General features: G+C 44.2%; 1 protein-coding gene and 6 non-coding genes across 7 annotated transcripts in view; 1 reads left to right on the top strand and 6 right to left on the bottom strand.

Annotated features, from left to right (window-relative positions):
* Positions 1-25,642, bottom strand: part of LOC133460943 (zinc finger protein 271-like) — a 137,577-nt gene that overhangs the window by 93,592 nt on the left and 18,343 nt on the right. The gene's annotated exons all lie outside the window — the stretch shown is intronic.
* trnaw-cca (transfer RNA tryptophan (anticodon CCA)) lies at positions 3,722-3,793 on the top strand. The gene has a single exon. It is a non-coding gene; the product is annotated as a tRNA-Trp (tRNA).
* trnat-ugu (transfer RNA threonine (anticodon UGU)) lies at positions 8,868-8,941 on the bottom strand. Its single transcript has one exon. It is a non-coding gene; the product is annotated as a tRNA-Thr (tRNA).
* On the bottom strand, positions 9,946-10,019 carry trnai-aau (transfer RNA isoleucine (anticodon AAU)). Its single transcript has one exon. It is a non-coding gene; the product is annotated as a tRNA-Ile (tRNA).
* trnat-agu (transfer RNA threonine (anticodon AGU)) lies at positions 10,482-10,555 on the bottom strand. The gene has a single exon. It is a non-coding gene; the product is annotated as a tRNA-Thr (tRNA).
* Positions 20,654-20,735, bottom strand: trnas-cga (transfer RNA serine (anticodon CGA)). The gene has a single exon. It is a non-coding gene; the product is annotated as a tRNA-Ser (tRNA).
* trnaw-cca (transfer RNA tryptophan (anticodon CCA)) lies at positions 21,067-21,138 on the bottom strand. Its single transcript has one exon. It is a non-coding gene; the product is annotated as a tRNA-Trp (tRNA).

The raw sequence follows: 25,642 nt of genomic DNA, 5'->3' as shown, positions 1-25,642 counted from the left end.
CCTGGGCCAGCTATAAAAGGAAAAGCTCTCTTCTCCTCTGCTCTGTCCGTTTCACAGTGAGTGGCCGCAAGTTTTCTGAGCCCAAAGAGGAGCCGAACCAGGGACCCTGCATGTCTCGACGTGAACGCCTTTGGACCGACCTGGAGCTGAAGGAGGCCCAGCTGCTGTGCCCATGTATTCCCCTCATCCACACTGGTCCTCATCTGGACCAGGAGAGAGAGAGAGAGAGAGAGAGAGAGAGAGACGCTCTTTATCAGGATCCTCTGCTGAGCGTAACTACCCTTTGTTTCATCAAGAAACACTGACCGGCCGGATCAAACCACTTTCTCTTCATTTACAAAGATTCACGTAAGAGGCTGTTCTGTGTCTGGGCAGAGAAACTTAGTAACACATTTTAAAAGTTAGTTTTACGTTGTGAGCCGGACTGGTGATCCCGTCACAACTGTGCTCATTAGTTGAGTGTGTTTGTTTATCTTATTGTTTTCTCCCCTCATTCTGCTCCTACTACCACCCCCACCCCCTTCACGTAATCTGAAGTTTTGTGTACATGTTTAGTTAGTTGTTGTTTTTGGGTAGTTTAGCCATCAGAATTTATCCGAAGTGTTCTTTTACCATCTTCTTGACACTTGTGTAAATAAATTCTGATTAATTTGAATGAGAGAAGTTGTTTGTGCTAATTTGTCACAACTGTTGTTGCAAGGCCTTTGTTCAAACTCCTCCCTTCACTATTTTTCTGAAGAATAATCTACCTTGAGACTGATGTTGCTGTTTAGTTATCTTTTTCTTGATTAAATCAGGTGGTGCCCCGTTTTGATTAAGTCATTTAGATAATTCAATTTGATAATCTACTTTATTATTTATTAATGATTGTCCTTCGACAATCATTAATAATTCTTTGATAACCGAACCAGCACCTCCCCTGTGGCACAACATCAATGATATTAGAAATAAATGTATGGCTTTATATAAGTTGTGTAGTGGTAGAATAAAATATCATCCAGCACAGAGATGTCATAGGTGTGGAAAAAAAACCTTGAGAAAAAACAATTTTTCCCTCTTTTTATAGCAGGCAGTTAATGTTCTTTTTCCTGTAAAGTTCAACATTTTAAAGTGTAGGTGAATTAATACTTAGGTGAATTACTTTCTTTTTCAACTATATTAATTTCTGCATGAGAGCCAATGCAAGAAAGAGATGGTCAGCCTTCCTGTCCTGAGCACCAAGAAGAGGACTGGAGTGGTTTTCCAAGTCCAAATAATAACACTGTAAAGTCTCACGTTTCCACCAAGTTTCAGACAGGGGAAGTTTCACGTGTTAGGCTAACGTAATAACCACTACACTACAGAAACTGACATGCTTTGACCTGCAAAGTCGGGGGGCATAACAAAAAAAATCTTGTAAAAAATTCTGCTACAAGTCTTGACAGCAAGATGGATACTGCAGGTTTTTCTCCAGGCTGCTCTGAAAGACTCATTCTCTGAGAAATATTTTATCTCTTCCTTTTCTTCAAGTCTTTGCACATTGACTTTGAAGTTATCTTCATATGAATCATATTAGAAATACATTTATGGTTTTATATAAATTGTCCTGTTGTGGTACAATAAAAAAACATCCACCACAGAGATGTCATGGGTGTGAAAACAATCAAGAAAAAACGTTTTTTTTTCTAAAGTCAGGTAGTTAATGTTTTTTTGTTCTAAAGTTGCACATTTTAAAGTGTAGGTGAATGGAGAATGACTGACTTTTGGTCAGTTGTGGAACTGCAACAAATTTCATTTCTGCATGAGACCCAATATGAGAAAGAGGTGCTCAGCCTTCCTGTCCTGAGCACCAAGTAGAGGACTGGAGTGGTTTTCCAAGTCCAAATAATGCTATTGCAAAGTCATACATGTTTCTACCCAGTTTTGAACAGGGGACCTTTCGCGTGTTAGGAGAACTTGATAACCACTACACTACGGACACTGCTGTGCACTGAAATCGGCGGGCCAAGACACTGTTACGTCCCAGACTAGGGGAACAGAGGCGCAACATAAAAATGAGGCAGTGAGAGACGGTTTACAACAAAAAGGCTGTATTTATTTTTGCACAGCTCAAGGTTTTCAATAAAAAAGTTAAAATCCGTGCTAACTGGGTGAGCACAACCGAAACAAAATGACAAAACGAAAAATGAAGCTTCTCTTCGGGGTAAACCTAGGCCAAAATAACAAACAAAAGGAACTACCTTCTCAACCAGACTACCTAAGCCCTGGGACGAAACAAAAGATCAAACAAAATTACAATCTCTGAGCCTAACTTCCTAAACTAACAAAAACAGGAGAAAAAGGGGATCAAATTAAATGGCGGTTTACCCTTACGGCTTCGGTATAAAATATAAGACAGGCTACAGCCAGTTACAAAACCACACAGCTAACTCAAGCAAGAACTGCTCACAAGCAGACAGCAGACTAACACAGATTATCAAGCACAAAACACAGCGAGGAGGATTGCCACACTGAACAGTAGCAGCCCTCCAAGCTGACTGAGGTGTGCTGCTTTTGAGGTGGACCAGCTGCTTTTGAGGTGGACCAGCAGCTTGTTGTCAGTTCGCCAGTCTCATCTTCCCCAGCTGCGGAGGACCAATGGCTGCGGAAGAACAAGATGGATCAAAAAAAGGAGTGCTCACTCACCCAAAAATACAGAAACAAAATATACTGTAAGTACAATTACACACTAAATCACAGGCACTAACGGCTGGGGGCCGTAACAAGACTGATTGCTAAAATGCCCACAGCAAGATGGATACTGCAGGTTTTCTCCTGCATGCTCTGAGAGGCTCATGCTGAGGGACATATTTTATCTCTTGCTTTTCTCTGAACTACGGAAACTGACATTCTTTAAAATCAGTGTGCAAAAATTTTAATTCCATGCAAATAATCTCTGGTTGCCACATTTTCCCCGACAGCAAGATGGATGCTGCAGGTTTTCGATTACCTGCTTTGAAAGACTCATGTTGCGGGACATACCGTGGGGCAAAAAAGTATTTAGTCAGCCACCGATTGTGCAAGTTCTCCCACTTAAAAAGATGAGAGGTCTTCAACTATGAGACACAGAATGGGGGGAAAGAATCCAAGAAATCACATAGTAGGATTTTTACTGAATGAATTGATAAATTCCTGGGTAAAACAAGTATTTGGTCACCTAAAAACCAGCAAGATTTCTGCCTTTCACAGATCTGTAACTTCTTCTTTAAGAAGCTCCTCTGTCCTCCACTCGTTACCTGCATTAATGGCCCCTGTTTTAACTGGTTATCAGTATTGATAACCAGTAACACAAGTATTGAGATTAACTTTTGTTATTGATCAAATACTTATTTTAAACTATAAATTGCAAATACATTGTTTAAAAATCAGCCAATGTGATTTTCTGATTTCTTTTTTCATTTTGTCTCTCATGGTTGAGTGTGATGAAAATTACAGATATATCTATACCTTTCTTATCTTATTAAGTGGGAGAACTTGCACAACCGGTGGTCTGACTAAATACTGTTTTGCTCCACTGTTTATATATGTGTATATATATATATATATATATATATATATATATATATATATATATATATATATATATATATATATATATATTTGATACACATACTTTGATCTACTTCCAAATCCTGTTTCCATAGTTTGCCCTCTATGATTAGATTTGTGTTAATTAAACAACCTCAGACTCAACATCAGAAAAGGCTCTGTGGTGCAATGGTAGCGTGTCTGACTCCAGATCAGAAGGTTATGTGTTCAACTCACATCAGGGTCATAATGAACTTTCAGTTTTTTTATTTATCCATCCTCACGAGCAGTGGCGGCTTGTCAATAGGGGGCGCTAGGGTGCTGCCCCCAATAAAATTACAGGAAAAAATATAGACACAGTACACATAAATTACATTTAAAAAAAAGTAATTATCACATCTGTGCACTCATAAAATGTGTCTGACTTTTAACTTTTCAAGCCTTCCCATCCCATACTGGGTTTATTCAGAGTTGTTTTTTGTGCAGACTAAAATACATAGGTTTAAATGGCCAAATGAGTGTGTATTGTATGTTCTTAAACTTTTCTTCCATGTGACTTCATGCTGGTCTCTAATTGGTTACTCAAAGACTCCTCCGTGGCCAATCAGCGTGTTTTCTGTCATTCTTGATCCAATCTGATTGATTCATGAGCTGTCAATCAAAGTCACACCCCTGACAGTGTAGACGTGCGACTGCATCTGTCACTCGCTACAAACGGAGTCACAACGACAAGACAGGAGACAATGGTAGCAGAAAAACTACATTTGGTTGTTTCATTACAAATAATAATTTCACGAGGCGTTCGCCGGAGGAAAAGAACCCTAATCCTAACCAGTGTGGACTAAGTAACGCCGTTAGTTTTACGGTAACTAATACTCTAACGCATTACTTTTTAAATTCAGTAACGCAATAACCGTTACCAAACGGTGCGTTACTCCGTTATTTCTGGCTACAGTGAAGATTTTTTTCCCCACATGCGGAGACCAGAGGAAACGTAGCGGCCATGCGTTCAAAAACATGACGGTCATGGCGAGCCAAGAAAATGTGAGTTTCGCAACGTGGAGATATTGTCATTACCACAATCCCTGGTTTTTCACAGGGGTTACGTTACAAAAAGAACCCGTGGTTAGTGAAATTCCTTGTATAATTATTATAGAAGGCTTCAAATTGCAGAGATCAGCAACGCTTTGCACGTATTCCACAGCTCTTCTTTACCGCTGCATCCTGACTCGCGCTGTAGCGTCTTTTTCTTCTAAAGCCGCGGTGCAGGTGTGTTTCTTTGAGAGAAGAAAATAGTTATGGGTCGTTGTTGACGCTCTTTTTTCATTCTGGGCAAAAAGATTCTTATAAACCGACATGCCATCATGGATTATATCTGAGACTGTAATGAACGATTTATCAAAGGTTCCTGAGCTGCTGCTGAAGCTCATTGGCCGTTCTCAGCTTGTTGCTAAGCGACCAACGTTATTGACACAGGAAGTGAAGAAGCGGGGAGACTGTTTAGCCAATCAGAATGCAGAACACGATGCACAATGTAAATCCATACAGTACCTGCTGAAATGAAGGCTAGGGGGGCATTAAATGGGAGCATTTAAAATTATGTTTTTATTTAAAGTAACTAAAAAGTTACTTTTCATAGTAACGCTTTACGTTTTGGTTTAATTAACTGAGTTACTAACTGAGTTACTTTTTAATGCAGTAATTAATAATAACTAGTTACTATTTTTCAGTAACTAGCACAACACTGATCCTAACTCTGATCCCCGCTCGCCAATGCCCCCCCCAAAATGTTTTTATCACCAGCTGCCACTGCTCTGTACAGTTTGTTTTTTTTACTTTTAGTGCAAATAATTTAGTTTCTATCTCCATCAGGAGCTCTTCTCTGCACTCCGACATCTTGTTCGTAGCGTTTCTTTTAAAAACACTGGGAAACAACAATATGAGGCGTGTACCTGGTACCTTAAGCCAGTGTTCCCCAACCTTTTCTGCACCGCGGACCGGTTTAATGTCTGACAATATTTTCTAAAGGTGTAGCTGATAAAAACTAAATAAAATGACAAGGTAAGCATTAAAAACTGTGGTATTTTCGCTATAGTAATAATAATAATAATAATAATAATAATAATAATAATAATAATAATAATAATAATAATAATAAAACATAATTTTTGAAAAAATTAATTGAAATAATGGAAATTGTAAATAACCTATAATATCAGTATTTCTATAAATGTGTTTTTATGTTGTTTTTTTTCTCATTAACGTTATTTAAAGCCAGGCTTTTATTTTATTGTTATATATTAAGGAGACCAATATTTAGTGCTTTTATTTTGAAGGCATCTCGCCGAGACCTTGTAAACATCCAGCGCTTCAGACTTTAACGGTAAAAGTGTAACGGCAGTAGAAAGTGTGTCTGAAAGACTAAGCGAGTGTCGGGAATGTTAAGTTAAAGTTAAATTAAACTTATATGAATGTAGAAAGCCTAACTATTTTATTTTATTGTATTCCTTTATAGCTCTTATGGTGTGTTTGCAGTGTATTTCCTGTACATCCAAGAAAATAAAAACTTTGTGAACCCTCAGTTTGAGAGTCAACCATCATCAGTCGGAGATTCTACAGAAATTGTTTTTTCTTTCTGTGCGGCACCGGGCTGTGCCCCGGAGGTTGGGGACCACTGCCTTAAGCTAGCGCTTCCTCAGTTAGCTTGCTCTCACACGTGTCCGGCGTTACAGCGTTTTTCTCCAGAGTTGGAAAGGTCTTTCGCTGTGAAACAATGTCCATTAATCATCTCCAAATTGTTACAGCACTCACTGGGACGACTTGGTGCATAAGACATGGACTTTATTTCAGCGGAAGACAGGGTAAAACCATACGGTTGCTCTGAGGCATTCAGTACATTTCTCTGCTTTTTTCCCTCAACTCTAAAAACCAACAAAGAACAAGGGCTTCTTCTCTGGTGCTAACCAGCACTATCATGTTAGTGACACAGTTGCTCTGCTGGCGTTATCTAACAGGCGCTACACATGTAACTCAAGGTTTTGTAATCAAGGCCTGGATCTCTACGTACACATACCTAGATATATACGAAAAAGAACCATGTCCCATGAAGGCCAGAAGGTCAGAGCGTGGTGCTAATAACGCCAAGGTCATGGGTTCAATCCCCATACTGGCCAAACTGGTTACCAGTTAAACTCTGGGGATCTTACAAAGTTTCAGATTTTAAAGATCGTATGTTTCATTGTTAACTTTACGTGGACCAAGAATTATTCACGTCTGAAGGATCACCTGCCTTGAAGAAAGGAGGAAATAAAGATGACTTTTAAACATAAGGAATGTAATAAGTTTATAAAGCGAGGGGAAGTTTATTTGGAATAGACATTCCATGTACAATTCAAAGTGCTTTACATTAAAACATTTGAATAATGAGGATAGAAATATGTGTCAGTGATAAAAAATTATCATCCAACAATAAAAAAGACTCTAAATGCTCTGGTTCTGCAGGTTCTCTGACAGGTTGTTGTGGCCGAGTGGTAAAGGCTTTTGATTGCTTTATATTTGTAAAAATATGAAGAAAAGAAGAAACTAAAACCAAAGTTAATTTCTTAACTTAATAGTTTCTCAAATGATCAATATTAACTAAACATAAAGTAACATCATGTTTGAATACTTTCAATAATCTATACATGCTTAAATTAACATAGTAATTGGATTTACTAAACTAAAAAACCCAATCACATCCACATTCAAACTGGTTCTTTCTACCAGTCGCGTCTTTCAATGGATCAGGTGTGTGGTCAGGAGTTGTTACCAGGAGAGAGATGGAGCTAACCGAGACCAGACCAAACATTTCCTGCCATGCCTTCCTGTGCACAGGTGAACATGGCCCCAATGAGTGACTTCCTGGGAGCAGCAGTACTGTGTGTGGTCGCCCTCTGCTGGTTTGGAGTATGAAACTTGGTATTTGACACAACAATAACGGAACAATGTTAATGGCAGCAAAGTGGGACTTGTTCACTCTGAGCCACATGTAGATGATATCAGTGCCAGGACTGAGTGTGTGAGTGACTACATCACCTTCTGTGTGGAAAACATCATCTCCACCACAACACAAAGGTGTTTACCCGACAATAAACCCTGGATCACCAGTGACCTGAAGGAAATCCTCAAGCAGAAGAAAAGAGCCTTCAGGGAGGGAGACAGAAGATTATTGAGGTCAGGACAAAAACTAGTGAAAGTCCAGACTAAAGATAAGGAGGAGGAAGCCGGAGAACAAGCTGCAGCAGAACAATGTGAGAGATGTGTGATCAGGGATGAAGAAGAACAGGCTTCAGGCAGAAGGAGAACCAGATAGATGGAGGTCTCATCTTCCAGCTCATTCATGGTTTTTCTACTGCTCCATCATCGTCTCCTCCGGCACCAGGAGATGCTGGACCCGTCCACCTCCCACCTGTCTGTCTCTAGCATTCTCCTGCTACTTCACCGCATGTTTAGCTGAAACCCAGCTGCTATCTCCACTCCAAGCAAAAGAGAACCATCTTTTATCTGATTATGATCAGAGTATTGTTGTCCATGTAGACAAAGGTGTCGACTGTTAGAACTCATGTTCATAATGACTGCTGAGTTTCCCCCAAAAGAGAGAACTTCACTCTTAACTCCCTCTCATGTTTGCTGCATGGGCTGGAATTGAACCGAGGTCAACTGCTAGCAGATATGCTGACCACTAAACCACCAACGCTGCAGGAGACGTCACAGTTTACCAGCCACATGAGCAGGTGAGCAGTCATGATGTCAGGAAAGTAACTGTTTGTTGATGCTTTCTTCAAAATCCCAAGCTACTTACCTCCATTTGTCCTTCACCTTATACAACAACTTCTACATTAACGATTGCATGTTTGCATGTATATTCAGTTAGACACGTGTTGGAGAGGTTTGATAAGGACAACTGTCATTGACATTTGAATGAACAGCTCTCTCTTCGTACCTACTCCTGACTGGATTACAGCTTTCTCAAGAACCCTGGCAGTGACGGTCAGCCAACGACTGTTCCCTTATGAGCAACAATTATCATCTCAGTATGAATGAGGCCTGTTAAAATGTCATGAGAGTTCAGTCTGCTTTTACTGCTTAGGAAATGTTAGAAGAAGCACTTGCTACACTGAGAAACATTGTAAGTGTTTAAGTGTGTAACAGTTTGCTCCCAAACAGAGGAGAAAGTGAAGACTTTATCCAACCATGTGGAAAACACAGAAATTAGATACATTTTTCCACAAAGCCTGTGGTTTTTATCATTACAGGAGTGATATACTTAATTGTTAGTTTAAAGGCTCTGCTGGGATTTGAACCCAGGATCTCCTGTTTACAAGACAGGCGCTTTGACCAACTAAGCCACAGAACCTCCAACGATGTCTTCAGCTTGTTATACAAACCCTGTTGACACAAAAGTTCTTCCTCTGGAGCAGCTTGATTCCACCTCACTGGGATATATTTAGTTCACAAACCTGTTCCACTACTGTCCTGGCTTTATGTGAAGTAACAGAGCTATGAAGGAGGTGAAACAACGCTTTTATAGTTACCATATATGGTTACCTGCCCTGAAATGGGTTCAGTTAAAGCAGGTCTTGTGTGTTCCAGCACCCACTGACTCTTTGCACTATTCTGCACAACGGTACGTGATATCATTGCACTGGACTTTTTGCCAACTACCTCCTCACACTGCTGTAAATACTTCCACTCTCATGTAAATACTGCAATCACCCATGTATGCACTATAATTGAAATCTGTGTAAATCATATGGTCACATCTCATCTGTTCATAATATATATTATCATTCATTCATGTCTGACCTGCACCGTATAACAATATTTATTCATCTGCACTATGTACATACACACACACACACACACACACACACACACACACACACACACACACACACACACACACATATATATATATGTGTGTGTGTGTGTGTGTGTGTATATACTGTGCATTGTGTTTATTTCACTGCATAAGCACGTCTGGTTGGATGCTAACTGCATTTCGTTGCCCTGTACTTTTGACATGTGCAATGACAATAAAGTTGAATCTAATCTAATCTAATTTGGGTACACAAACTATCCTTTAACAGTTTCTAACTATAAAGTAGTAACACCCACTTCTATACACCAACATATCTTCCCCCATACTACGACCTGAACAACTCAGCCATCATACCAGAAATGCCCTTCATAGCAGATCCTCACAGAAATGACTTGATGGAACATCCATCCTTTCTCTATAACCACTATATTCTTTGGAGGGGTCACATGCGTCTCCTGGAGTCTATCCCAGCTAATTTCCAGGTAAGAGGCAGAACCTGAATCTTTCAAAGATAACCCGTGTTTTAGTGGTAAACATTCTGGCCAGTATGGGGATTGAACCCATGACCTTGGCGTTATTAGCACCACGCTCTGACCTTCTGAGCTAACCGGCCTTCATGGTGAGCGTTTCTTTTTCGTATGTATGTATGCATGTATATGTTTGATCCATCCTGGTTTACAACATCTTGAGTTACATGCACAGTCTCCCGAACCAAGTAGAGACTTTTTTAAGTGAGGTCAAACTTGGGAAGTAACTGACTGTCAGACACACCACGTAAAGAAATACACATTTGGTCAAAAAGAATTGCAGGAGTACTCCACCTTGTGGCACGAGTGCAGAACAGCAAAGCATTAAAGTGACTAAAAGGAGAAGAACCAGACATTACCTCCCTCTCAAGCAGTCCACATCTCTTAGAAGAACTTTAAGTGTGAATTAACTTTGGTTTTGAAAACTTCAATGTGATTTTCTTCCTTTATTAAGCTACATGTCATTTAACCATTTCACCACCACAGTTGAACTATGAATGAATGAAACATCTCTAATCTTTCTCTCTTCCAGAGACAGATGAGTTTAGAGGCTCTGCTGGGATTTGAACCCAGGATCTCCTGTTTACTAGACAGGTGCTTTGACCAACTAAGCCACATGGCCTCCGTAACCTCTCAGTTACCTCGTCTCCATGGTGATTTCTCTTACCAAAGAGTGTGTGCGTGCGTGCGTGCGTGCGTGCGTGCGTGCGTGCGTGCGTGCGTCATGACTCAAACAAGCTTGGGGTCTTTATGACCAAGATAAGAGTGTGTGTGTGAGTTAGTAGGAGAGGAGAAAACAATAAAGTAAATAAACACACTTAAACTAACAACACGGTTGTGACGGGATCTGCGATCCAGCTCACAACGTAAAGCTAAGCTTGTGTTAACTAAGTTTCTCTGCCCAGACATAAAACAGCCCGTACGTGGATCCTTGTAAATGAAGAAAAGGTGATTTGGTCTGGCCGGTCAGCGTTCCTTGATGAACAGCCGGGTGATTACGCTCAGCAGAGGATTCTGATTAAGAGCGGCTCTCACTCTCTCCCGTTATCCGTGCTGTGGATGAGGGTTCTGCAGCGAGGGCACAGCAGCTGGTTTCCTTCAGCTCCAGATCGGTCCAAAGGCGTTCACATCCAGGCGTGCAGCGTCCCTGGTTCTGCTCCTCTTGAGGCTCGGAACACTCGTGGACCACCAGTTGCAGCGCTCCAGATAAGACGTTTCTTCGGTCAACGATCCTGGAGGGGCCAGCTTGTGGCTAGTCGCACTTCATGCTAAAGTGGTAGTTCCTGCTCACAGGGAACTCTCTTGGCAGGTCCGAGGTGCAGAGATCCTGTAGGAAAAAGAGCAAAAGAGAAGAGAGGGCGAGAGAGAGGGGGGCCTTGCTCTTTATAGCTGCGCCCAGGAAGTCAATGTGGCTCTTCCTGCAGTTTGGGATCTGTATCCAATCAGAGGGTTGTTCCCTATCACTGTAGGGCCTTAGATGCAAATTCTGCTTGGAAACACCATGAGGGGGGGGGGTTCCTTTGTTCCAAACATGTGGTCAGGTGTTGTAAAAATCGAGCCTGGTCTCAGTTCGAGGCACAGAATTGGGCCTCAAAGCTAATCCAAGGCCTTTACTGTTCACATAATCACACAGTCACATAATTCACGTAGGACTGTTGCCCAACACCAGGAATGTGCACCTTCCAGGGTCTTACATGCAGGGAGAGTGCACTGTTCCTGGGTACGTTTCCTGGCTTTGGGCCTCTTATATGTGGAAATGCAAAAGTTGACCAAGCTACCGCTGAAGTCCTAGTGGCCTAGTGGACAAGGAACCGGCCTCCTAAAACAGGAATTGTGGGGCCAAGTCCCACCTAGGGTGTTTGAACATGTGGTGAATCACTGCAAAACTAAGCTGAAAGGTCAGATTCACGCTGGAACTCAAAATCTCTATACCAAGCTGTTCAGAGAGGTCAGATTAGGCACGCCCTTCCAGGTAACCAATTTTATGATAATTCAGCGTATCCTTATAAACTTTGTTATTCATGTAGTCGATCTGAAAGAAACCCTCAATCCTCACTGTTACTTCAGCAGTGTCCTCTTACAGAGCCAAGGCTGACAGTGTGATTTGCGGTATACATTGTTTTGCACCAACCTTTAGTTTTATGTTCAGACCATGTGGTTAATTGTGAAATTGTTGCATTTCGACTCCTGTGTAACTTATTTGGTGATGTGGGGACTGCGTGCCCTTGATGTGTGGTAGTGAACTTGTTGTTGAAGTCACTTTTCCTCATATGTTGGACTTCACTGCATCCCCAGTGAGTGTCGCCATAAGACAAAACCTCAGAAATGTGCGTAAGCCAGAATTAATGTGTGCGTGAAGGACCACAACTTTTCACATTCAATCACTTTTTGAACATCCAACCGTAAGCGTAGAAAGTGGCACACGTACACTCTTTGTACATGAGGCCCCTGATGGATGAGTTTTATCATTTTTGTCTGAGGTTAATGTGGCGTCACGAAGAGGTAGTTTTTAGTCAGAGTAGCATAGGTTGCCAAACAACGCCACCCTGGGAGTTTCACCCAGGGAAATTAAAGTAAACTAATTCAGGAGAAAAGGCACTCAGGTCCGTCACAAAGTGAGGCAGAGACAGTCGTTCAATTTATACAAAAATCGGTTTGTTTTATTATTAGATTTTACTATAAAAATGATCAATTAAAAGGATATCATTCACTAGGGGGATTAAAAGGGGACCAATCAGGGCTGAGACTTTCTGGTGTGGATGGGTCAACTAAGAGGGGATACTTAAAACACCACACGTGCAATAAAATAAATAAAGTGAAAAACTTAAACACAGCACACAACAAAAGGCAGGGGCACCACCACCGGACACCAATCCACCACCGTCAGCTCAGCACCTGAGAGGGAGGAAATCAGAGGACAGTTAGGGAACAAATTAACACAAATTAACACAAAAAGGAAATTAATAGACTTAAATTAACGTAATTAGGCTCAACAATCACTTGCTGGCCACTCAAAATATACAAAATCACAAATACCTAAATAAACAGAACCAACAAACACACAAAACAACAACTAATAAACCAAGTCCCACACTGTTTTCTCTCACATACACACGCGCACACACACACACAGACACTAAAATGTGGCTCAACAGCAAACAGCGTGCGGAGCAGCAATACGCCCAGCCAGCCAGCAGTCAGCCAGGCAGAGTGAACACGGGCCGGGTCAGCCGTGACAGCGGTGGTTAGCTCGAGCAAGCAGTCATTCAGCAGCCCAAAGCGGCGTCTGACGTCACGGAGCTCCGAAGCGACACGGTGCTCCGGCAAGACAAAGCAGCTCCAAAAGAAGGCAAAGCAGCAGGGGTTTAGCGGTGGCTACATGGACATCTTTAACCTATAATAAACAAACATAACGTAAGAACCTACAAGTGGCTGGAGGAGAGACCCATTGTCACTGAACACATACCGATCAGGCAGTCCTGGCCAATACGGCATGGAGAGAGGTGTAAGCGCAGCCCATGCGCAACCGGCAGTAAACAGTGAGTGGCGCACAGAACGGTGAGCAGCATAAGCAGCATGCAGCCAGCAGCAACACCCAAGAGAGCCTCTACTACACAAAATAACTATAATTAGCACTAAATGGGAGAATCGTGGAGAGAAGTGCAGCCGCAGCTCACCTACCACCCAGGGGCGGAAGCGACGGACGTCAGGTGACAATGAAGCCCAGCCTCCGGGAGCAAGAGAAAGACAGGTATGCAACTCCCCTTTTATACCGTCACTAAAAGTGACGTCACAGGACCGAGGACTGTCCTGCTACAATCTGCCCCCCGCAATTAAATCGTCGTCCCGACGATTGAACAAGACAAAAAAAAAAAACTTAACTCCATGGCCTAAATAGCGCAGCAACAGCATTCGACACAGGGGCAGGAGGAATACTACGTCCGTGGTCAGCGGCTCCTACCGGCCGAGGGAGATGGTAGACATTGGAATGGTGGCCTGCGGTTGATCTAGCGGTCCGCCGGACATGTTCTCCACCGACAGGGGGAGGGGCAGAGGGACCTGGGACCATCGGAACAGGTTCTACCAACAAAGATGGCTCAGACGGGACTGGGTCTTGCAAGCGAGGGATGGTGTGGGCCACAGCTTCAGCCTGGGCAGTTGTAGGCCATGGGTTCGCTGACCTCACGACCAACCAATCACCATCAAAAAAACGTTCATCCTCTGCCTGCAGTTGTTCAGGGGGAGGTGGGGGAGAAACCGCAGTGGAAGGTGGAGGATTGACCCCAACCACGGCCTTCAGCAATGAGCGATGAACCTGTCTGACTTTGGTCAGATCATCCCTCGGCGCAATGGTGTAGACTGACCCCCCTTCCCTTGGTGCCCTCAAGACGAGATACATTACTGAAGCCCACTGATCTTGGATTTTGTGTCTTCCCCGTACACCAAGGTGCCGTAACCATACCAACTGGCCCTCCTCCAAACGAACTTCTCGAACATGTTGATCATGGTTGTTTTTACGGCGCTCCGCCGCAGCCTTCAACCGATCCCGGGCGCCCTCGAACGCCACTTGCAAGCGGACTTGATGTTCCTCAACCCACTCATGGACATAGCCACCAACAGGATCCCCTACCCGGCCGAGCAGGAAATCAACTGGAAGTCTCGGCTCTTGGCCGAACATCAACAGGAAAGGAGACTCACCGGTTGCCTGGTGTGGGGTGGTGTTGTAAGCATACAAGACCTGGGGGAGACAGGAGCTCCAATCATGCTTTCGAGACACGGGCAATGTACGCAGAAGATCGTGAAGTGTTCTATTGAACCGCTCGCATTGCCCGTTCCCAGAAGGATGGTACGGCGTGGTGCGAGTCTTTTTGATTCCATACAACACACACAACTGCTGAATAAGAGACCCCTCAAAACACCGTCCCTGGTCTGAGTGGATGCGAGCAGGGACACCAAATCTAGAGAACCACTCAGCAACCAAGACTTGAGCAACAGTAGTCGCCCTCTGATCACGAGTGGGGACCGCCCATGTGTACTTAGTAAAGACATCAGTCATTACCAGAACGTTCTCCATACCATTACGGCTTGGCTCCAAAACCGTAAAGTCCATGGCAAGGATCTCATTGGGCCGAGAGGCCAACAAGTGTCCCATAAACGTGCGAGCCGCTGGTCGACTCATCTTGGCCACCTGGCACCTTTCACAGGCCTGACACCACTGTGCCACATCAGCAGACATGCTGGGCCAATAACACCGCTGGCGCAAAAGCTCCAAGGTTCTCTCTACCCCTTGGTGGCCATGACCCTGGTGAACTTCTGTGAGCACCTCTGTTTTTAACGCTGCAGGCAACAACAGCTGCAAGATAACCTCGGCCCCATCTGGCCGGAAAACCTGGCGGTACAGAAGGCCATCCCTTTCGACCAACCGGTCCCACTGCTGCAACAATACCAAGGCCGACCGAGACAGTTGTTTCCGCTCATGTGTATTGGGACGTTGTTTACGTACCCAGAAAGCCAAAGCTTCCTGGATGACAGGATCAGTTTGCTGGAGTGTGGCAATGTCAGATGGGGGATGGTGGGGCAAGGCTGCCACAGTGGCTTGGACAGCATTTATCTTGTCCACCTGCAAGGCCTGCTGCAAGGGCTGAGGGAGCACTGCGCCACGGACCAGGGCTTGCATGTCCTGCGTCTCAGGAGCATGCTGGCGAGACAGGGCGTCAGCATTCTGATTGCTCCGGCCAGAACGGTACTTCAGCTCAAAATCAAAGGAGGCAAGCTGGGCTGCCCAGCGCTGTTCGGTAGCCCCCAGCTTGGCAGACGACAGGTGACTCAATGGGTTGTTGTCGGTATAAACAACGCATTTGTGACCCAACAAGTACTCCCGAAATTTTTCGGTCATCGCCCACTTGAGCGCTAGAAATTCCAACTTCATGGAACTGTAATTACGCATGTTGCGCTCAGTGGGCCTCAAGCCACGGCTGGCATAGGCTATAGGCCGAACCTTCCCATCCTGTTCCTGTGACAGCACAGCTCCAAGACCACCATAGCTGGCGTCCACCTCCAGGATGAATGGAAGGGTGAAATCGGCGTACGCCAAGACAGGTGCAGACACCAGGCGAGCTTTCAATTCGTCAAAGCTACGACGACACTCCTCTGACCAACGACCAGCGACAGTTTGATCTACCCGCTTGGACTTGAGGCCTGCCAGCTCTGCCACCAGCCTGTGAAGAGGTGCGGCGAGCTTCGCGAAACCCTCCACGAAACGGCGGTAGTAGCTGGCGAAGCCAAGGAAGGAACGCAGATCTGAAAGGGTGGCAGGGGAGGGCCAGCTGGAAACGGCCTCGATCTTACTGGGGTCCGTGGAGACACCTCGATCCGAAATTACATGCCCCAGGTAACGCACTTCCTGCTGGAAGAAGGCACACTTTTTGAGTTTCACCTTCAGCCCTTCGTGCCGCAAACGCCCCAGCACCCCACCCAACCTCTCCAGATGTTGCTCAATGGTAGAGGAGAAGACCACAATGTCGTCGAGGTAAAGCAGCAAGGATTGACACTGTTGATCACCAAAAATCCGTTGCATCAACCTCTGGAAGGTGCTGGGGGCGTTGCATAGCCCGAAGGGCATCCGGTTCCACTCAAAAAGGCCAAAGGGGGTACAGAAAGCTGTCTTAGGACGATCTGACACGGCCACAGGGACCTGATTGTAACCAGAAGCCAAATCCATGGTAGAGAACCAACGTGCTCCAGTCAACGCATCCAAGGATTCATCAATCCGGGGCAAAGGAAAGGCGTCCTTCCTAGTTTTAGCGTTCAAAAGTCGGTAGTCAACACACATACGCAAGCTGTCATCCTTCTTTTTAACGAGTACAATTGGGGAGGCGTAAGGACTGCTGCTCTCCCGAATTACTTGCGCACCAAGAAGTTGATTGATGTGATCTTTAACCAGCTCGTACTCAGATGGTGGGATCCTGCGATACCGCTGTCGCACAGGAATGTCATCAAGGAGCGGGATCTCATGAGCAATCAAGTCAGTGCACCCTAGGTCCCCATCATGGACTGAGAAGATGGAATGAAACTGACCCAGGAGTGCCCTGACCTCACCCTGCGCTTCTTTTGGCAAATGACCCAACTCCAACTCTGCTATCTGGTCCTGCACTGGTGAAGAAGCAGACTGAGAGAACATGGTAGCCACCACAGGTGACTCCTCAGTAACACCAGTGGGCAAACTCACCACACATACCTCCTCTAAGGTCCCAACCCGGGTACGGGGATAGAGGAGCACGTCTGAACAGCCTACGTTTACAATGGGAATGTAGGCAGTGCCCCGTATCACTGGCACTAGAGCAGGGGAAGCAAGCAGGCCGGCGGGCAGGCCAGCCTCTGGAGGCTCAAACAGTGCTGTGGTGCCAGCATACTGCTCTGAACATGTGGATGCCACAATTTTCAATGTACCACCTGGGATACGACAAGTCTTTTTACCACGTACCTTGACTTTCCCAGCTGCCTGACCAACTAAAACGCTGGCTTCATGGCACTTCTGAAGGGCCTGTGTGACGAGTTTGGGGGCCTCGGATACTACTGGCAGGTCGAACAAAGCTAGGCCATACTGCCCAAAAAGTTCTCCATAACACCTACGGATGACATTCATCCCCAGAACACCTGGGACCAGTGAGGACACACCACCAGGGGGGTCCTTGACCACCAAAATCCAACAAGCGGGCAACAGCTTTCCACAAAGCTCCACCTGTAACTCCAAGTAGCCGATGTAAGGGATGGCAAGACCATTAGCTGCTCTGAGCTGCAGCCAGTGACAAGATTTGAGCCGCTCTTGGCCCCAAGGCTCGAACTGCTGGCGGAAAAGAGACTCCGTGATGGTCGACACCATAGACCCGGTATCCACCAGGCAAGAAACTACGACCCCTCCCATACTCACACTTAAATGAGGACAAGATGACATGAGCTTGGACACTTCCACGTCACCCGCACCTGGAACCGAGCCTGGAATTGCCCCCTCCGAACTGTGGCTCTGCAGTACGGTGGGTGCTAGTTTCCCGGTAACTGGGCGGAGTGAGGCGGCCTACTTGGCTGAGAGGCCGACGAGGGAGGTTGAGTGCGGGCGGAAGCGCGAACGCCATCACACTCCCTGGCGATGTGACCTGATTGCTGACATCTCCTACAAATAATGGGACCACGAAAAGCTGTTCGGTTGGGTTGCTGGGAGCCCTGCAGGCGGGAAATGCTCTGAGTCAGTTGGTTCAACTGCTCCTGTTGCAACTTTAGCATTTCTCTCATCTCCTGAAGCTCAGAGGACTGCGGGGGACCAACACTGACTTGACGGCTGCCCTGGACCACACACTGAGCACCAAAGACAGAGGGGACGGAATGACTACGACCCCTAACACCTCCAGGTAAGCCCTCTCGTTCCCACCTGATCGCCTCACCTCTAGCCTCCAGCAAGGTAGAGGTAGGCTGCCTGCGCACAAACTGCTTCAACTCCCGACGAAGCGACCCATCCAGCACGTGCTCTACAAACTGATCACGTAACAAAACCTCTGCGTTGGGTATGCCGCTGGGTGCACGCTGCTTCACGGATGTCATGAGGCTCATCAACGCAAGTGAAAACTCTAATAGAGTCTCTCCCTCGTGCTGCCGTCGAGAGAAAAAGGCCTCTTGTAACGCTACATATGACTCTGCGCACCCATATAACTCTTGTAATGCTTCAATGATCTTAGCCGGGTCTGAACGTTCCTCACTGGGACGGTATTTTATTTCCTCACGTGCCTCCCCCTCTAAGTGGTCAAATAGGAAGAAAGCCTGATCGGATGTGGACAAATGACGTGCTCTCATACAGGCTTGCACCTCCTCCAGCCACTCGGCCAACCCTATGCCTGACTTTCCCCTAAAGGTGGGACACCTCCTGTCCCGTGGCACAAAAATCAGTCTCTCTGTCGGGGGAGCACTGACAGCAGGGGGTGCAGCGGGTGGGGGAGAGACTGGGGGTGCAATACTAGGGCCGGGCACAGCCATAACCTGTTCCTGTCTTAGCCTGTCATTATCTGTTCTCAGTTGAGCTATTAACTCTCTTAGCTCCTGCAACTCCTCCTCCATTGTAACGACTTTCCCTACCGTGAAGGTGAAACCAGGGGAAAGGGGAAGTGGAGTTGCAGGTCCACCAAACCAGCTGCTGCTTTGCCTTGAAAGAAAAAGAAAAAGTACAAGTCAGACACCAAAACAAAAACACAGCCACAGTTTTTTTTCTTCTTTTTCTAAAGGAAAAATAAACCAAAAAATAGAACACACGTCTCTGCTCTCAGATTGAATCCTGCCAACAAACGCCAGATTGTGGCGTCACGAAGAGGTAGTTTTTAGTCAGAGTAGCATAGGTTGCCAAACAACGCCACCCTGGGAGTTTCACCCAGGGAAATTAAAGTAAACTAATTCAGGAGAAAAGGCACTCAGGTCCGTCACAAAGTGAGGCAGAGACAGTCGTTCAATTTATACAAAAATCGGTTTGTTTTATTATTAGATTTTACTATAAAAATGATCAATTAAAAGGATATCATCCACTAGGGGGATTAAAAGGGGACCAATCAGGGCTGAGACTTTCTGGTGTGGATGGGTCAACTAAGAGGGGATACTTAAAACACCACACGTGCAATAAAATAAATAAAGTGAAAAACTTAAACACAGCACACAACAAAAGGCAGGGGCACCACCACCGGACACCAATCCACCACCGTCAGCTCAGCACCTGAGAGGGAGGAAATCAGAGGACAGTTAGGGAACAAATTAACACAAATTAACACAAAAAGGAAATTAATAGACTTAAATTAACGTAATTAGGCTCAACAATCACTTGCTGGCCACTCAAAATATACAAAATCACAAATACCTAAATAAACAGAACCAACAAACACACAAAACAACAACTAATAAACCAAGTCCCACACTGTTTTCTCTCACATACACACGCGCACACACACACACAGACACTAAAATGTGGCTCAACAGCAAACAGCGTGCGGAGCAGCAATACGCCCAGCCAGCCAGCAGTCAGCCAGGCAGAGTGAACACGGGCCGGGTCAGCCGTGACAGCGGTGGTTAGCTCGAGCAAGCAGTCATTCAGCAGCCCAAAGCGGCGTCTGACGTCACGGAGCTCCGAAGCGACACGGTGCTCCGGCAAGACAAAGCAGCTCCAAAAGAAGGCAAAGCAGCAGGGGTTTAGCGGTGGCTACATGGACATCTTTAACCTATAATAAACAAACATAACGTAAGAACCTACAAGTGGCTGGAGGAGAGACCCATTGTCACTGAACACATACCGATCAGGCAGTCCTGGCCAATACGGCATGGAGAGAGGTGTAAGCGCAGCCCATGCGCAACCGGCAGTAAACAGTGAGTGGCGCACAGAACGGTGAGCAGCATAAGCAGCATGCAGCCAGCAGCAACACCCAAGAGAGCCTCTACTACACAAAATAACTATAATTAGCACTAAATGGGAGAATCGTGGAGAGAAGTGCAGCCGCAGCTCACCTACCACCCAGGGGCGGAAGCGACGGACGTCAGGTGACAATGAAGCCCAGCCTCCGGGAGCAAGAGAAAGACAGGTATGCAACTCCCCTTTTATACCGTCACTAAAAGTGACGTCACAGGACCGAGGACTGTCCTGCTACATTAAGACAGACAAGATTTAACAAGCCTTTTTTCCCATTCAAATATCAATCGTTGTTGGCAGGATTTGAACCTGCGCGGGGAATCCCCAATGGATTTCGAGTCCATCGCCTTAACCACTCGGCCACAACAACCACTCCTATATGTGTGAATCTGCAGAATCAGACAATTTAGAGACTTTTTAAAACTGGATGATTTTACTTTATCACTTTGACACATATTTTTATCTTAAATGTTGCTATTAAATCACTTCAAATTGTACATGAAATGTGGTATACAAATAAACTTGCCTTGTGTCTCCTGATAAACAAATGAAATTATCTTTTGTTCCTCTTTTCATCAAGTCAGGTGATTATGCAGATTTGAACAATTCCAGGTTCATATCAAAGTTTTCTGTTGCAGCTAAAGTTTGTCTGGTTGGTGAACTCGTGAGGATGGATAAATAAAAAAACTGAAAGTTCATTATGACCCTGATGTGAGTTGAACACACAACCTTCTGATCTGGAGTCAGACGCGCTACCATTGCACCACAGAGCCTTTTCTGACACGGTCTGAGGTTGTTTAATTAACACAAATCTAATCATAGAGGGAAACTGGAGAAACATGATTTGAAGTAGATCAAAGTAAGTGTGTGTATATATATTATATATATATATATATATATATATATATATATATATATATATATATATATATATATATATATATATATATATATGAATGAGAGAGACAAAATGAAAGAAAAAAAATCACATTGGCTGATTTTAAAAAGAATGTATTTGCAAATAACGGATCAGTCGTCCTGGGGCCTGTACTACGAAGCGGGATTTGGGGTTAGCGAGGTAACTTCAGGTTTAACCCTGGGTTTTCAGGACTACGACGGTGGTTCACTTCTCACCGGGGTACATCGCCATGGTAACTTATGCTGAACAGCTAACCTGCTCCGGAGCAGGTTATGTTCGAGATACAGATCGCCGGGTGTAAAAGCACCGCCCACTGACCAATCAGCTCTCTTGGAAAATGGCATGCCCTTTCGAAGAGAATCCAGTGGAGCTTGGTGCGCGGATCGTGAGAGGATCCCTCCGAAGAGAACGCGTATTCAGGGACCACCAAAACCCCTTTGCTTTCCCTGATGAGTACCTGTATGAACGATCCAGAAAAAAAGGAAAAAAAGAAAAAAAGAGGTGGAGGAGAAAATAAAAAACAAATCAATTAATGAATAAATAAAACAAATCATCACCCAAAATCCGATGTACAGTCAAATCCAAAACTAATACCAATTAAATAAATAAATCAAGAAGAAATCAAAAAGAAGATGCATTTGTAAGGGGATAGCAAAAAAGGGATTTTCAATTTCGTCCCTCGAACATTCTGAGAAGTCACTTTAAAATACTAAATACCCCCCTCCTGAAAAAATAAAAAATTAAATAAAATAAATAAAAAACCCAATTCTTTGGTACAGCATCAGCACAAGTTATCGGTCAACAACAATAGTTATAGAACCAATATATACAGGACTGTCTCAGAAAATTAGAATATTGTGATTTTCTGTAATTTTCTGCAAACACAAAAACAAAAAAATGTCATACATTCTGGATTCATTACAAATCAACTGAAATATTGCAAGCCTTTTATTATTTTAATATTGCTGATCATGGTTTACAGTTTAAGATTAAGATTCCCAGAATATTCAAATATATGTTTATATCCCTATGAATTTACGCATTTATACAGTCAGCGATCTTTTGCCAGCTGTCTTTCCTGCATTTTGCAGCTGCAACTGTGTTGCTTTTTGCCTGTATTATATGCCTATACTCATCATATTTCCGTAAAATTATTGTTTGCTCTTCGCTACTGAAATAAGCGGCTCTGACAGCGGACTTCTCCATGCTTGCGATTGGTCATGCGCTGAAAACACCGCCCCTTTTATGTGCACGCGCTCATATCCAGATTGGAGAAACCTGGGTTGATATACCGAGTTGATAACCGCCGTCGTGTGACCGCTTAGCGTGATTGCAATTGTCCGGGTTAGTGAATCTGGATAAGGAAAATATATCCTGGGTATGTTGAACTTGCTTCGTAGTACAGGCCCCTGGTCCCTTTGCAGAAAAACCTTGCTTGAAAAAATCTTGCTTGTTTGTAGGTGACCAAATACTTGTTTTACCCAGGAATTTATCAATTCATTCAGTAAAAATCCTACAATGTGATTTCTTGGATACTTTCCCCCCATTCTGTGTCTCATAGTTGAAGGCCTCTCATCTTTTTAAGTGGGAGAACTTGCACAATTGGTGGCTGACTAAATACTTTTTTGCCCCACGGTATGTCCCGCAACATGAGTCTTTCAAAGCAGGCAGTTGAAAACCTGCAGCATCCATCTTGCTGTCGGGGAAATGTGGCAACCAGAGATTATTTGCATGGAATTTTAAATTTTGGACACTGATTTCAAAGAATGTCAGTTTCCGTAGTTAAAAAAAAGGAAAAAAGAAAAAAAGAAAAAGGGAAAAATTGTTTTTTCTCAATGTTTTTTTTTCACACCCATGACATCTCTGTGGTGAGTGATTTTTTATTCTACCACAATCGGACAACTTATATAAAGCCATACATTTATTTCTAATATGATTGATATTGTGCCACAGGGGAGGTGCTGGTTCAGTTATCAAATAATTATTAATGATTGTCGAAGGACAATCATTAATAATTTATAAAGTAGATTATTTATCAAATTGAATTATCAAAATGACTTAATCAAAACAGGGCACCAACTGATGTAATCAGGAAAATAACTAAACAGAAAAAAATCAGTCTCAAGGTAGATTATTCGTCAGAATAAAAGTGAAGGGAGGAATTCGAACACAGGCCTTTGCAACCAGCAGTTGTGACAAATATGCGTAAAATAAGCACAAACAACTTCTCTCATTCAAATTAATCAGAATTTATTTACACAAGTGTCAAGAAGATGGTAAAACAACACTTCCGATAAACTCTGATGGCTAAACTACCCAAAAACAACAACTAACTAAACATGTACACAAAACTTCAGATTACCTGAAGGGGGGGTGGGGGGGTGGTAGTAGGAGCAGAATTAGGGGAGAAAACAATAAGATAAACAAACACACTCAACTAATGAGCACAGTTGTGACGGGATCAACAGTCCGGCTCACAACGTAAAACTAACTTTTAAAATGTGTTACTAAGTTTCTCTGCCCAGACACAGAACAGCCTCTTACGTGAATCTTTGTAAATGAAGAGAAAGTGGTTTGATCCGGCCGGTCAGTGTTTCTTGATGAAACAAAGAGTAGTTACGCTCAGCAGGGGATCCTGATAAAGAGCGGCTCTCTCTCTCTCTCTCTCTCTCTCTCTCTGTGGATGAGGGGAATATATGGGAACAGCAGCTGGGCCTCCTTCAGCTCCAGGTCGGTCCAAAGGCGTTCACGTCGAGGCCTGCAGGGTCCCTGGTTCGGCTCCTCTTTAGGCTCAAAAAACTTGCGGCCACTCGTTGCGAAACGGACAGAGCAGAGGAGAAGAGAGCTTTTCCTTTTATAGCTGGTCCAGGAAGTCAAGGCCCCCCTGTGGCTTGGGGTCTGTGTCCAATCAGGGGCTGTTCCTTATCACTGCAGGGCCTTAGATGTAAATCCTGGTTGAGCTTTGCGTCCATGGGGTTTCCTTTGTTCCAAACCATGCGGTCAGGTATCATAAACTAGAGGCTGGTCTCAGCCTGAGGCCCCAGAACTGGGCCTCAAAGCTGACCCAAGGCCTCAACTGTTCATATAATCACACAATCCATAGTTCATATGGGACTGTGGCCCAACAAATACTTCTCTTATCTTTTCTCATCATTTGTATTGTGCTGGCCGATCGGGACGGCTGACTTCCTCATTCTGCGCTGGGTGAGGGGATGGTGGGGTGGACTGGACTTGGACTGGACCTGCCTCTTGCTGGGGACCCTGGTTGGGCAACTGGAGTCTGGTGGGGGCCTCCTGCTCGCTTCCCTGACGCCCCGGTCTGACCTCACCCCTCATTGCAATATATAAATGACCAATTCTAAATTCTAATAATTATTCTTGGCATTATCATGATATATTGTTTCATAGTGTATTATTATATTAAGCTATGAAATCTCATGGGATGTTAAAGTATAGTATTATTATATATTATAGTATGGTGATATCATTTTGTTATGTTATAAAAATTATGTTATATTAGGATATTACTATATTTATATGCTATTATACAGTGTTTTCCCTAGAATTTTCTTCAGGCCCGGTGGTACCCACCGAAAAAATCCTAAACAGACGAGGCGCGTGGGACGGCATATTGGACATGTAGCAATATAACAAAGTTTTACATTAAAAATCATTGTAGGCCTATATTGCTGAATGATATCACTTGAATGAAATAATAAGATTTAATCTAACCTTTAACCAAAGTGTCATGGGCCTGAAAGGTCTGACCCCATATGAGCATTGAGCATTGTTTCTAGATATTTCAGAGGGATCTCTATGAAAACCCTCTGGGATGGTCCTCTTTTAACGGCTGCTTGTGCTGACGGCATATGCGACAAAACATCCCTATTCACAATTGAGATTATATCAGTTATAAATAATTTAAACATTGTAGATTTGTTTTACCCGTTTTGTTATAACAGAGTTACATGCATTTGACTGGGGGAAAAATGAACCTTTAGTGGTTCTAGTGGAAAGACAATCTATTGTCTGTTATTTTAATCATTATTGCTTACCAAAAAAAGAAGCTCAATCAGAACAAAAATGTAAGTAAACAACAAATTGGACATTTACCATGGGGAGTGTGGTACAACCAGGGGCTGTATTTATGGTTATTAAGCCATTCGGGATCCCAGCCAGATGTTCTGTGTTTAGATGTGTTGTTTTTTACTGGGTCACCAGTCGGACCGGTGTCAGCGACGGTAAAGGCTGATTTATATTACACCAACGCAGAGCTTACGGCGTAGGGTACACGGCGACGCGCACGTACGGTGCGTGTCTCCGCATACCCTACGCCGTTGGTGTACCGCAGAACCATA

This window comes from Cololabis saira, chromosome 15 (assembly GCF_033807715.1).
Source record: "Cololabis saira isolate AMF1-May2022 chromosome 15, fColSai1.1, whole genome shotgun sequence".
Classification (NCBI taxonomy): Eukaryota; Metazoa; Chordata; class Actinopteri; order Beloniformes; family Belonidae; genus Cololabis; species Cololabis saira.
Note: the sequence above shows the minus strand (reverse complement) of the source record. Positions and strands in the feature narration are given on the sequence as shown.